The sequence below is a fragment of the Daucus carota genome, chromosome 1 (genome assembly GCF_001625215.2).
Source record: "Daucus carota subsp. sativus chromosome 1, DH1 v3.0, whole genome shotgun sequence".
Taxonomy (NCBI): domain Eukaryota; kingdom Viridiplantae; phylum Streptophyta; class Magnoliopsida; order Apiales; family Apiaceae; genus Daucus; species Daucus carota.
In genome coordinates this window covers 54,178,122-54,190,167 of record NC_030381.2, presented here as the reverse complement: position 1 = coordinate 54,190,167, position 12,046 = coordinate 54,178,122, and the positions used below count along the sequence as shown (strand labels likewise).

At 29.8% G+C, this 12,046-nt stretch overlaps 1 pseudogene; it reads left to right on the top strand.

Moving 5' to 3' along the window:
- The first annotated feature begins 5,484 nt into the window (after positions 1 to 5,484).
- LOC108224935 (aspartyl protease family protein At5g10770-like) lies at positions 5,485 to 7,312 on the top strand (annotated as a pseudogene).
- The last annotated feature ends 4,734 nt before the right edge of the window (positions 7,313 to 12,046 follow it).

Here is a 12,046-nt window from a genome sequence, read left to right as displayed (position 1 = left end):
CAAGCCGGGTTGAAATCGGTTGCAATAGTTATAATTGATATTGCATATAAGGTTGCGTCGTATTTTTTAAAAAAAAATTGGATAATTTTAGAAAAAATCCTATACATAAATACTAATAAGGAATATTATATTATATAGAAATGTATAAATAATGTTAAAAAATTAAGGAGCAGGTTTTTTCTAATAATAAAATTTTAATTTATAGGAACTAAAGTATTTTTTACAAATTTTGTTTTTTTTAAAATAATTTTTACAAATTTCTTGATATATAAATATAAGTATTTTGTTTTTTAATATTCATGAGGCTTAATTTAGCCCCTCGTCCCTTCTCCCACGCTGGTGTAGAATTAAAACGTTCGAGATCCAGATTGGTGGACTTGGTGCAAATGCAGGGGCCATCGATTGGAGGACCAATAAAAATGCACCATACTCAAGTTAGCGCTTAGTGTGTGCCCATGGCACACCACAGAAAAACCGATGCGGGAAAACATGACCAGCAAGTCAGCAACAATGAGTACAGGATCATTTATATTAAGTTCGCGAATTCGATACTATTATGATATAATTGATAGGATCTTTATAAATATAATTAAATATTTATTATGAATAGTAATAATATCTAACATATTTAATAATATATATAGACTAAAAATAATATAATATTAATCCTACAAAAAATATATATATGATTTTATTCTTAGATTCTATAACATCTCATATTAATAATTTGGATAAGTTTCACGTTACATATCATATATTAAATTTAATTGACACTTAATTATGTATTTTATTCTTAATAAATCATTTTTACAAATATAATATTATGTGTTCTTTTTAAACTGTTGTGTATGTAATGCAGTTTATGTATATGATATTCAAAATCGATCACGTCGATGACTAGAAATGTTTGCACTTGGGAATGCAATAATGCTCCGTAGAGTAAACAAGAAGCTCATTTGTTAACGAGTGAATGAAACAAACTGGACTGAATGACGTCATATTCGATGGTTAAGACTGTTTGATAGAATTATTGAATAGCTGGATGAATCAAAATTCATCTGGACGAAACCTCTCGAAAACAAGAGGGTCTGTCGTCCAGAAATCTTTTTGCTGTGCTTTTACGTATTACTATGCTATTACTCTGTCACCACTTATCTATTCAACTATTATGGGAGTCATATATTGATAAATAATTTCCACAACTCCAATATAATCTTTAATTTTTAAATTAATCTTTAATAAAATAAAAGTTTCTTAAGTTGATAATTTTTATTTATGATTAAATTAGTTAATGTATAATATTTAATTAGATTAACTATAAGGATTAATATATATTATTAATATAATAATAATAATAAATATGAAAAAATATCATTCAAGAATTATTCATCATTTTAAATTAGGTTTAAAAATCAAAATAGTAAAATATTTTATATGGGCTAATGAGGTATTTTTTAAAAATACCAACCGTAATGATAAAATTTTAATAAAAACCATAATTATGGTTAAGAAGAATTCAATATTTAACAAACAAGATCATCCATTCTGTATTCAGATTTATCACTCATCCAGAACTTTAATGATCGAGAAAATTTCATTCAGATTTAACAAATGAGCCCGTGGGCGTTTGGGAACTGGAAGTCCACTTCCTCTTTTATGCTGTATGTTTGGCAAACCACACTAAGCACTTAAAATATGTAAAAGAAGTTAAGGAAAAAAGCTACGATATGGAGCTTTTTTTGGACTCCAGCTTTTTTCAAACTTCCTGCCATGCACTGCAGTTCTAAACCAGTAACATTCCGCTACAGTACTTATTATTTTTGTTTATTTTTTATTTATTCCGTCTCCTTCGTGTTATCTCATATTTGAGGTGATTGAATATAATTTTTTTTATTTAAACTTTTATCTTCAATTTTATGAAATACTCAAATATACACACTTATAAATCACTTAAATATTTAAATGTGAGACATATTTTATATAATATAAATACTAGTCTAATCTAATATTTTCATCAACTTTTTTCAATTTATTTCGTAAATATCAAATAATTATATTACAATATTACGAAACTATACCAGCTTATAAGTTAAGTTATCCAAACACTTAAAAATTTATAAGTCGCGGTATCCAAACACTTATAACAGCTTATAAGTCCAAACCAACTTCTCACTTCTAATACACTTCTTTACTTTAAGCAATAAGTCACTTCTTTTAAGCTCAGCCAAACAGCCCCGTTTGTGATTGCTCTAATCACCTGATCCAAGTTGATTAGTCATTTACCAATGTCTACAGAAAATAACTAAAACATGGATATGATTGATTATGAAATCCACGCTCTCATTTTCAAGCTCTGCTGGAAATGAATTATTATAGTATGCCTTTAAAAAATAAAATATGGCTTTTCATGGAAAAAAAAAGAGAGAGAAAGAACTACCAAAATCGATTTTATATGGGTTTTTTTTTTTGTTGAATAAAGGGATTTCTTATATTTAATTGCAGTCTTTTATTTTCTTCAAAATTCGAATTGACAAGAAAGTATGTACCAGAAATAGTGGATTAATCTTATTTAAAAATATATAAGGGGTTTGGCAAAACAAAAGAAATAAAAGAACTATCATCTCAATTTTTGCTCAATTTAAAGTTTTTACGAATAAGTAAGTTCAATTATTATTTAACACTTTAAATTACACCTAGGCGTTTTCACTGTATAATAAAATTATTACTTTGTGCAAATTATAATTCTGCTTGCATATCATACTCATAAAAAGTTAAATTTAAAAAAATAATTATATCATCAAATTATTTAAAAATATTAAAATATAAGATAAAAATAAAGAAAATGTTAATTATTTATTTAAAGTCTAGTCGACACGTGATTTTTGAGAATGGGTTTCAAATTCGGCCATTCCCGAAATAATATGCAAACTACTGTACCAGACATAACCCATACAGGATGTCATATCACAAACTCACAGCTCACATGCGAATAAAACACAGCTAGTAAGATTCAGCAAAACAAAACGCAATGGAAGATTCCAACTTTTAAGCCAATGGGTGTTCACAAATTAATCACATGAGGCATGGAACAATTGAGTTGAAAGCTTTCCTTCTTGTTGTGTCGTTTAGATCCATCGATATGACATAAAACACTGAAACTTCAAGTCTCTCAAATCCTATAACACTTCCGTGTTAAACTTCATTGGCATGTAAAGTAACGAGAATCTCCCGCCAGGTAAACTCTGAGTTAAAAATTATTAATATATATTATATATCAAAAAAATATAAAAATTATAAGAAAATAATTGTGATTATACATTAACTTGTTTGTAACTTTCTCATATTGACTATGTTTGTCGAATATGTACAAACTTGTAAAAAATCTATAAAAATAATTCATGTCATTTATAACATATTGAAACGATGTATTTTATTTATAACAATTTAAAATATTAATAAAATGAATTTTTAAAATATAATCGTATCTTCGAATCATAGTAACTTACAGATTTAATAATTATCTCAAAATATTCTATAAATCATTTTAGTCAACCCTATTGAAAAATACTCTTATAAAACTTTCTTTCTCGAATTCGAAAGTTTGAAGTATAATCAAATAAAATAATCGTACTGAATTATACTTCAAACTTTCGAATTTGAGAAAAAAGGTTATATAAAAATATTTTTAATGGAGTTGATTAAAATAAAATAACCGTACTAATTTATTAGTTAAATCCTCAGATGTCTTCTACTTCCACCTCCGTGTAAGTATAAAAATTCAGAAGTTATGAACAACTAATCTAAGTTAACGCAAACTTCAAAAAAAAAAAAAAAAAAAATCTAAGTTAACGCATGTAGTCTAAGCTTTTACTACTTGATAAGATAATAATATTTCGGGTACTCGAAGTCGCGAACATAATTTAAATGAGCAAGTACTCAGTGCTGCTGGTCATGTTTTTCCACATATATCTTACATCCTGGATCTCGAACGACTTCTACCACCAGCGTGGAAGAAGGGACGAGGGGCTAAAGCCTCCTGAATTTTAAAAAACAAAAACTTATTTTTTATATATACAACAAAATGTAAAAATTAGACTAGTTCCTACAAAATTTTTTAGCCAAAATGTAAAAATTAGATTAGTTCCTACAAAAAAAAAAATTTAGCTCCTAATTTTTTTTAATTATGAGTAGATATGTTTAGCTGTAGATGCATGCAGAAGCATATGAAACATGTTCTGCATTTGAGAATTAAGATGTGTAAGAAAATAGAAGTTAGAGCAAGTCCAAGAGAAGCCCTATAACTTGTCCTAAGTCATAATTTGAGGCATTTCATGAAAAATGTTGATCCAACAGTGTTCTAGTGATGCCTTATATCACTAAGACAACCTCTTTGAAGCCTTATTAATAGGGCACTTCTCTCCTTGCCCTATCCTATATTTTAATATAAAATCTTATATCCATTCTCTTTCTCCCTCTACTTTATGTTGTGCTTTAATTATGAAAGGGAGTCTTTAATAATAAAATATTAAACATATATTGAAAATAAGGCACATTGTTGGAGTTGAACTTACATAACCATGTCCTAAATCACTAGGACATCATATTTTATATTATATTTGGGGCTCTAACTAGGACATTGTTGGACTTGCTCTTACATGCTAGACAAAAATATATAGATAAGTGGGGAAGAAGAAAAGACAAGTCTTCGTCATCATGGAGCATTTATGTGCAACTCTTGGGTGCTTGGCGATCTTAGTTCCAGTAACTTTACAAGACATCTTAAATTAAAAATTTATTATGAAAAAAATCATGCTCATTTATTTTTTAATATTATTTATATATTTTTAAATAATATAACATTTGTTACCAGCAAATACAATTTTATTTTATTTTTTTGAAAAGTACCCAAGTTGCAGAAAAATTTCAAAAATACAGTGCAATCATATATGGAATCTCAAATACGAATGTTGCAACTAATTTCAACCCAGACTTGTAATTTTATATACAACTTGGACCGTGTCTCTGAATCTTTTAAAAATATAGATATTTAAAAAAATATTTCATTAATTAATTTATTTTTTATTTTTATTTTCTTAGAATTTCCCTTAGCATATAATGGGTGAGTTGTCCTACCTGGGTGACCTGGAAGAAAGGGTTACAATCCAAATAAATTTATGCTCCCTCCGCCTCGCCCATTCTATATAATTTTTTTTATAACTTAACATGTATTTCAAAATGTTATTAAAATATAATTTTATAATTTACTTTTAAAATTTTTGCTTGTTTTAAGAGACTTCAAAATGCATGTTGAAACTTTAAGCACAAACATATACTCTATATAACGAGATAAGTTAAGAATACACGAAAACCATACATCTAGGGTCAAGTGTATACTAACCAGCTATATAAAGGCTTAGTGATTGTGGAAAGATAGTTGGAAGAGCAGCTGCATGCAGTTTGAACAGAATTACATTCCTTTGCTCAATGGGAAATCCAACTACTGTTTCCTCCTCTAATCCACTTGATCATTTCTTTTGTTTACTCGTAGCAAGCTCAGTCCTGGTTTCTTTTTTCAATAATGGAGTTGCGGCTGCTGACAGAAAGCTCTTGGCCTCAGAATCACATGAGTTTCATACCATTAAACTCAGTTCTATTCTTCCAGATTCTGTCTGCGACTCCTCTTCACAAGGTTCCTTTCTTTTCTCCCTTTGAACTCTTTCAAGGGCTCGGTACTAGTTTATAAACCGAAAATTACATATATATTTTCGATTTATAAACTACTTATAAGCCTAGTCAAATGACACATGCACATACAAACTTGTAAGCATTTAAAAAAATATCATATCATTAATCTCTACATGCTTATATATACATGTTCTACACATTCGTTCCTGAGTCAGAGTATTCACGAAGTAAGAATACTGACAGGGAATCCACGTCATTCTGTACATAATTCTGTCTATATTACGTTCTAACAGCAGTGTAACGATTTAACAGGTCACAAACTACCATCATCTTCATCACTCAGAGTAGTGCACAAACATGGACCATGCCACAAAACAAAAGAATCGTCAATGCCATCAGCATTAGAACTCCTAGCTGCCGATGAATCCCGAGTAAAATCAATCAACTCGCGAATTGGTTTCAATGCAGCTCGAAACACCTTCGCTTCCACTGATTTTGTCACGTTTCCAGCAAAATCAGGCTTGTCATTCGCCACTAGCAACTACCTTGTCACATTCGGTCTGGGAACACCAAAAAACGACTTGTCCCTAGTTTTCGACACTGGAAGTTCCCTGACATGGACACAATGTGAACCATGCTCAATATCATGCTATGACCAGGCCCAACCGATTTGATTTTCGATCCTTCAAAATCCTCTACTTATTCGAACATCTCATGTCGTACACCTCAGTGTAATAAACTTAAATCCGCGACAGGGATCACTCCAGACTGTATCGCTGGGGGAACCACATGTATATACAGAACCTTATACGGTGACAACTCCTCCTCGGTAGGTTTCTTCGCGAAAGATACATTAACGCTAACTCCTACCGATGTCGTCCCCAATTTCTTCTTCGGATGTGGCCAAAACAATCAAGGTCGGTTTGGTCAGACCGCTGGAGTACTCGGACTAGGCAGAGATCCACTTTCTATTCTTCAACAAACATCGAAACAATACGGACAAGTTTTCTCCTACTGTCTTCCGTCTAAAGCCAGTAAAACAGGGTACTTGACTTTCGGAAAATCATCCGTCTCAAACTCAGTACAATACACTCCATTCAGTACTTCGCCAGACAAAACATTTTACTCCATCGACATTCTTGCAATGTACGTAGGCGGCCAGAAACTTCAAATTAGTCCTACTGTGTTCTCCAGTACCCCTTTATCCATCATCGATTCTGGCACTATTATCACACGTTTACCTCTGCCAGCTTATACAGCATTACGAGACGCGTTCAGGAAACAGATGACCAGTTATCCACTGGCGAGACCAGTTTCCATATTTGACACATGTTACGACTTGAGTATATACGGTACAATGAAGATTCCAACCATCAGCATTGTTTTCGGTGGTAACACGAAAATTGATCTTGATGATTCCGGAGTTGTGTACGTGCCCAATTCGAATCGAGTGTGTCTCGCCTTCGCCCCTAACAGTGATCCATCTGATGCGCTAATTTTCGGGAATGTTCAGCAGAAGACTATGCAAGTTGTCTATGATGTTGCAGGAGGGAAGTTAGGGTTTGCGGCTAAAGGCTGTGCTTAAACAACTTCATTCCGGTGAAATGATTTGAGCCTAATAAGCATATCAAATAATATTATTGTAAGACCAAATAAAGTTACAAGAGTATGATAAACACCTGAATGCAAGATCAAGTTCTATAAATCGTCTACAGTTTACAAATATGAATTACATGAATCTGAAATAACACCTTCGAATTTAAGGTGGGATTGAGTTTATGATCATATCATAACAAGATATCGAGAGTTCAAGTCACTAACATTAATACTCAGTAACATTGTATTCGTACTGAGATGCAAAAACTGCTACAATGCCAACACTTATCATCTACAGCACCCCACCTTTATATTATGCTATATGATTTCCTGGTATGATACGATGAACACAAGGGTTGTTGGTCCCAAATGTCACTATTCAGAAGTAAAAAGTTTATATTATTTTTTAAAAAAATGTCCCTTAGCTGCCATTTCAAAACGCGATTTTGTGTTGTGTTATAAAATCGCAACTTAAAGTCGTGTTTTCAGCTGAAGAAGCAAATTCAAGTCATGTTTTCCTTAAAAAAAATGATAACACAACTTCAAGTCGTGTCTTGAAGTGAAAGTGGAGACCTTTTCAGAACATGACATTGAGGTCCATTTAGCTTAAAATAATGATTTTTGGAATCTTTTTTCCGAACACAAAATAACAGAATTATTTTAACTAAAAAAAGTTTTAATTTTAATTAGTTTCTTTATCAAACCCGGAATCATTAATCTAATTACTACTCCTACAACTACCAGGCACCAGCACCTCCAACTCTCTTATTAAACGACGTCGTTTCAGCAAAACTCAATGACGACATTTTCATTGCTCAAAACCTGACCGTGCCAAATAATCTCTCCGGAAAATGTAATCGGGTATTATTCGATCATAGTGAAGCACGCCTGAGAGGATAATAACACCATATTTCATATATTTTTAGTGAGAATAAAAGTTAACACAGCGGACCAAATACAAACTCTCGCGTCAAGAGAATCATAAAAATGCGAATGTAAACAATTATATTAATATTGAGCACGATTAGATAGCCCATATGATGGGTTTATCCTCTGTTGTTTCTTTTGGAACAGGAGGGTACCACATATTTAAAATTTATTTTTAAAAAAATTATACAAAAATATAGTATAAATATTTTTATTTTAGAAAGGAAAATTTAAAAATATTAATTTAAAATATATGGTCAAACCTCTTAAATATGTTGTTTAAAAAGTCAAACAACTTATACAATAGATAAAAGAGAGTATAAAATTTTATTATAATATATATAATTGATATTTTGACTCCATAAAAATAAAATTGCAAAAATTTGCTATTTGGGTTCTAGCAGATACAGTATGTCAGAAGTTTCGTGGGTTCATCAGTTCATGGGCCAACCTACTTGAGCAAACATAGCATATTAGAAGACCCAATACCTTTAAACCATTAAGTTAAGATTAAGACATTTATGGGCAAAAATGTGTGTTTTGCAACTATGGGCCTAGTTTGGGAAATCCAATCTAGAAACATATCCACGAAATGTCTTTACTTAAAATTTTGTTTATCTAGAATTTCAGTCAATTTTTATAATTTTACACAAGACACTTATAAGAAGATTATACATTATCAAGTATATCGTAATAAAATACATATTTAAGTTATAACAATTTAAAATGATAACAATATTTTATTTTTAAATATGATTGAAACATCGTTCATCAAATTTTATATATTTAACTTTATAATATTTTAGTCATACTATAGATATTCTTACCGAATAACTTTTTATTGTAATTATCAACTTAACCTACGAACAAAAACAATTAGTTTTTGTAATCATGCCGTATAATAATATCTCACACGTATTTGCATGTTTGAGCATTTGATTCACATGAGTTTGTCAACGGTTTGACTCGATATCCTATATTATGCTGTCGCGATGCCGTTAAATTTTTTCCCTTTTTTGTCTATCATTATTATTATTCATTTAAATTAATATATTAAAATAAATAATATTTAATTTATAATAATACTAAATGTGAATAATAATATATGATATATAAAAGTTCAAATATAATTGAAATAAATGAGACGGAAAAATAATTTATCATGAAAATGGAAAGAAGATTATGTACATGAATGATTGCGGAAAAGAGGTAAACGGACTTGACTCCATAGTAGGTCTCCGCATTGCCGGACTCCCCGGCGCAAATGGGAATAAGTTTCTGAATTTTGTAAGTAATGATTAAATGTTCCCATGTCTTTTATTGGACGATTTTTTAAAAAAAATATATTAAAATATATTAATAGATAATTTGTTAATAGTTTGAAACATGTTTTGTTTATTTTTAAATTGGTTTAAAAATTTGAAAAAATTATAGCAACCGACCAACATGGATGATAATTAGATCGAAATCGGATCACATAAGACATAATTCAAATTCAAATCCAATTTTTTTTTATCTATTCCCTAATCGGTTCTGAATCGAATCCCGCGGATTTTGGATCGGGATATACATGAAACTCAAAATTTTTAGGTATGGATATAATTAGAAATCCAAGTTTTTTCTAGATAATTGCATATAAATATAATCTGAAAACCGAATCTGAAATCAAAAATGTGGGGTTCAATAAATTCAAAAGTTCAAGTTTTGGATCGGAGATTTTAAAATATCAAAGTGTCGATTCTCGATTTCAACATATTTTACTATAAAATAAATAAATATGAATGATCATGGAACAAGTGTTCTGATACAAACGCGTATAACCATATTTAACACTTCTTAAAGTATGTTATGCTCAAGAAGCATATAAATAATATCGTTTTCCCTACAAAACAAAAAAAAAAGATATTTAAAATATTATCTTCAAAAAAAAAGATATTTAAAAAACGGAAATAAGATAGTTAAACCTCCATACTCCATATCCATTATATTTTACATTTAAATCTTAAGTTAAGGTGTACAAAAACCTTAAATTGTTGTTGCTAATTCAGCACCTTCCATCGGATAAGTAACCGAAACTTTTACGTCACCAGGTACTATCAAACAAAATCCAGGAAGATTAATTAACTACCAGCTCTGATGAACGAAACTAAATATAATTGATAAATAACAAAATTTTGACAACAAGACTTCAATTTGATAATAGTGTTAACATCATGGGCCTCAAACCATAATTAATATTAATTTAGTACATGTTGCTATTAGGATAACTAGCAATTTGGCCCGTGCTTCGCACACGGGTAATGCTTATAATTTTAATATTTAAATAATTAATTTTAATGTGTTCTAAATTGTAACGTGTGAACCACAATTATTACACCTTGATCTATAATTTATTATTAAACTTTCGGTGATTCAATCTGTAATTCACTCAAATTTAATTTTTTAGACCAGACTGAATATCAGATGCTTCAGACACGATCGGAACATTAACCTTCTAATTTGAGGCAAAACAAACAAAGTGCATGCAAACACAGGACATCTGATTGTTTATTTGTGCAAAATACAAAAACTTGAGCAAAGCCCGAGACTAATGAACTACATTTTATCACCGCTTGCATATTTGAAAATAAGCACCAAGACAAAGGAATGAAATAATATCTCTCGTCATGCCAGAAGTAGTTTCTGGGATAAGTTTAAATCGTCAGAAATAGTTTCTGGGATAAACTTAAATCAGAATATAAGCTGTAGATCAAAGTATTCTAAACTGGTCACATTGCTTTGCACGTGCAGACTTTAATCACTTTGTGAACCAATGCTTTAAAGTTTGTTTAGCTTATTTCTTGCTATTGAAAGGATCGTCTTATTTTCATCCAAGTGCGACACTGTTGTTAAATTTGATAAGTAGTCAAAAATATAAAATACTTCGGACCAAATGCAAAGCCATCTATAAGGCTTGGATGTAACATTAATCTAAAGCATTCTATAAAGTTTGGAAAAACACAACTAACTTAATTAACATCTATTGCGAATAGTTTGAAAATACGAATATGAATGAAAAAGTGAACATTGAGGAACCGATGATGATCTCCTCATTCAGTTTGATCATGGAGTAGATAATCAATTTAATAATGCACTTTAAAAATAACGATACAGACATATATTAAGCAGATTAGTGAAATATCTTAAAAAACTTAATAACTAATTTGAGTTAAGCTTATTACAATGTCTTTAGTAATACACTTCAAATATAATGACAAATAAATATGTAAACATCAGGTAAATATTTGAAAAAGTTTAATCACAATAATTTTTAAAAAATATTTATTATCAAATAATATAATAAACAAATAAAATAGTATTAATGTCCTTAAAAAATATTTTATTATCAAATAACATAATAAACAAATTAGTTAATAATGTCCTTAAAAATAACTTAATTATTTTTGAATATGGACTAAAATAGTATTAATGAATTGAAATGATTATTTTGATGATAGTTGACAAAGTAATTTCTAGTTAGAATAAAAATTTTCAATATGTACTTTTTACATTCTACAAACTTAACTTCGTTCTAATCATACACAATCTGTATTTGAGTTACAGAAAATCATAAAATAATTGTGTGCTAAGTAATTTTTCTTATTCTTATTTGAGATAAAAGAATACAGTATAGAAATCATAAACTACATTATCCTGGTGCAAGGAGTTCACTTCTCAGTTAGCCGACAAAATGCGAAAACCTGTACAGCATGACATGTAGAATAGAACATTTCTGATTGTGCCAAGTAACACACCAAGTTAAAATGCCAAAAAAATATCAAGACTATGCAAAAGAACA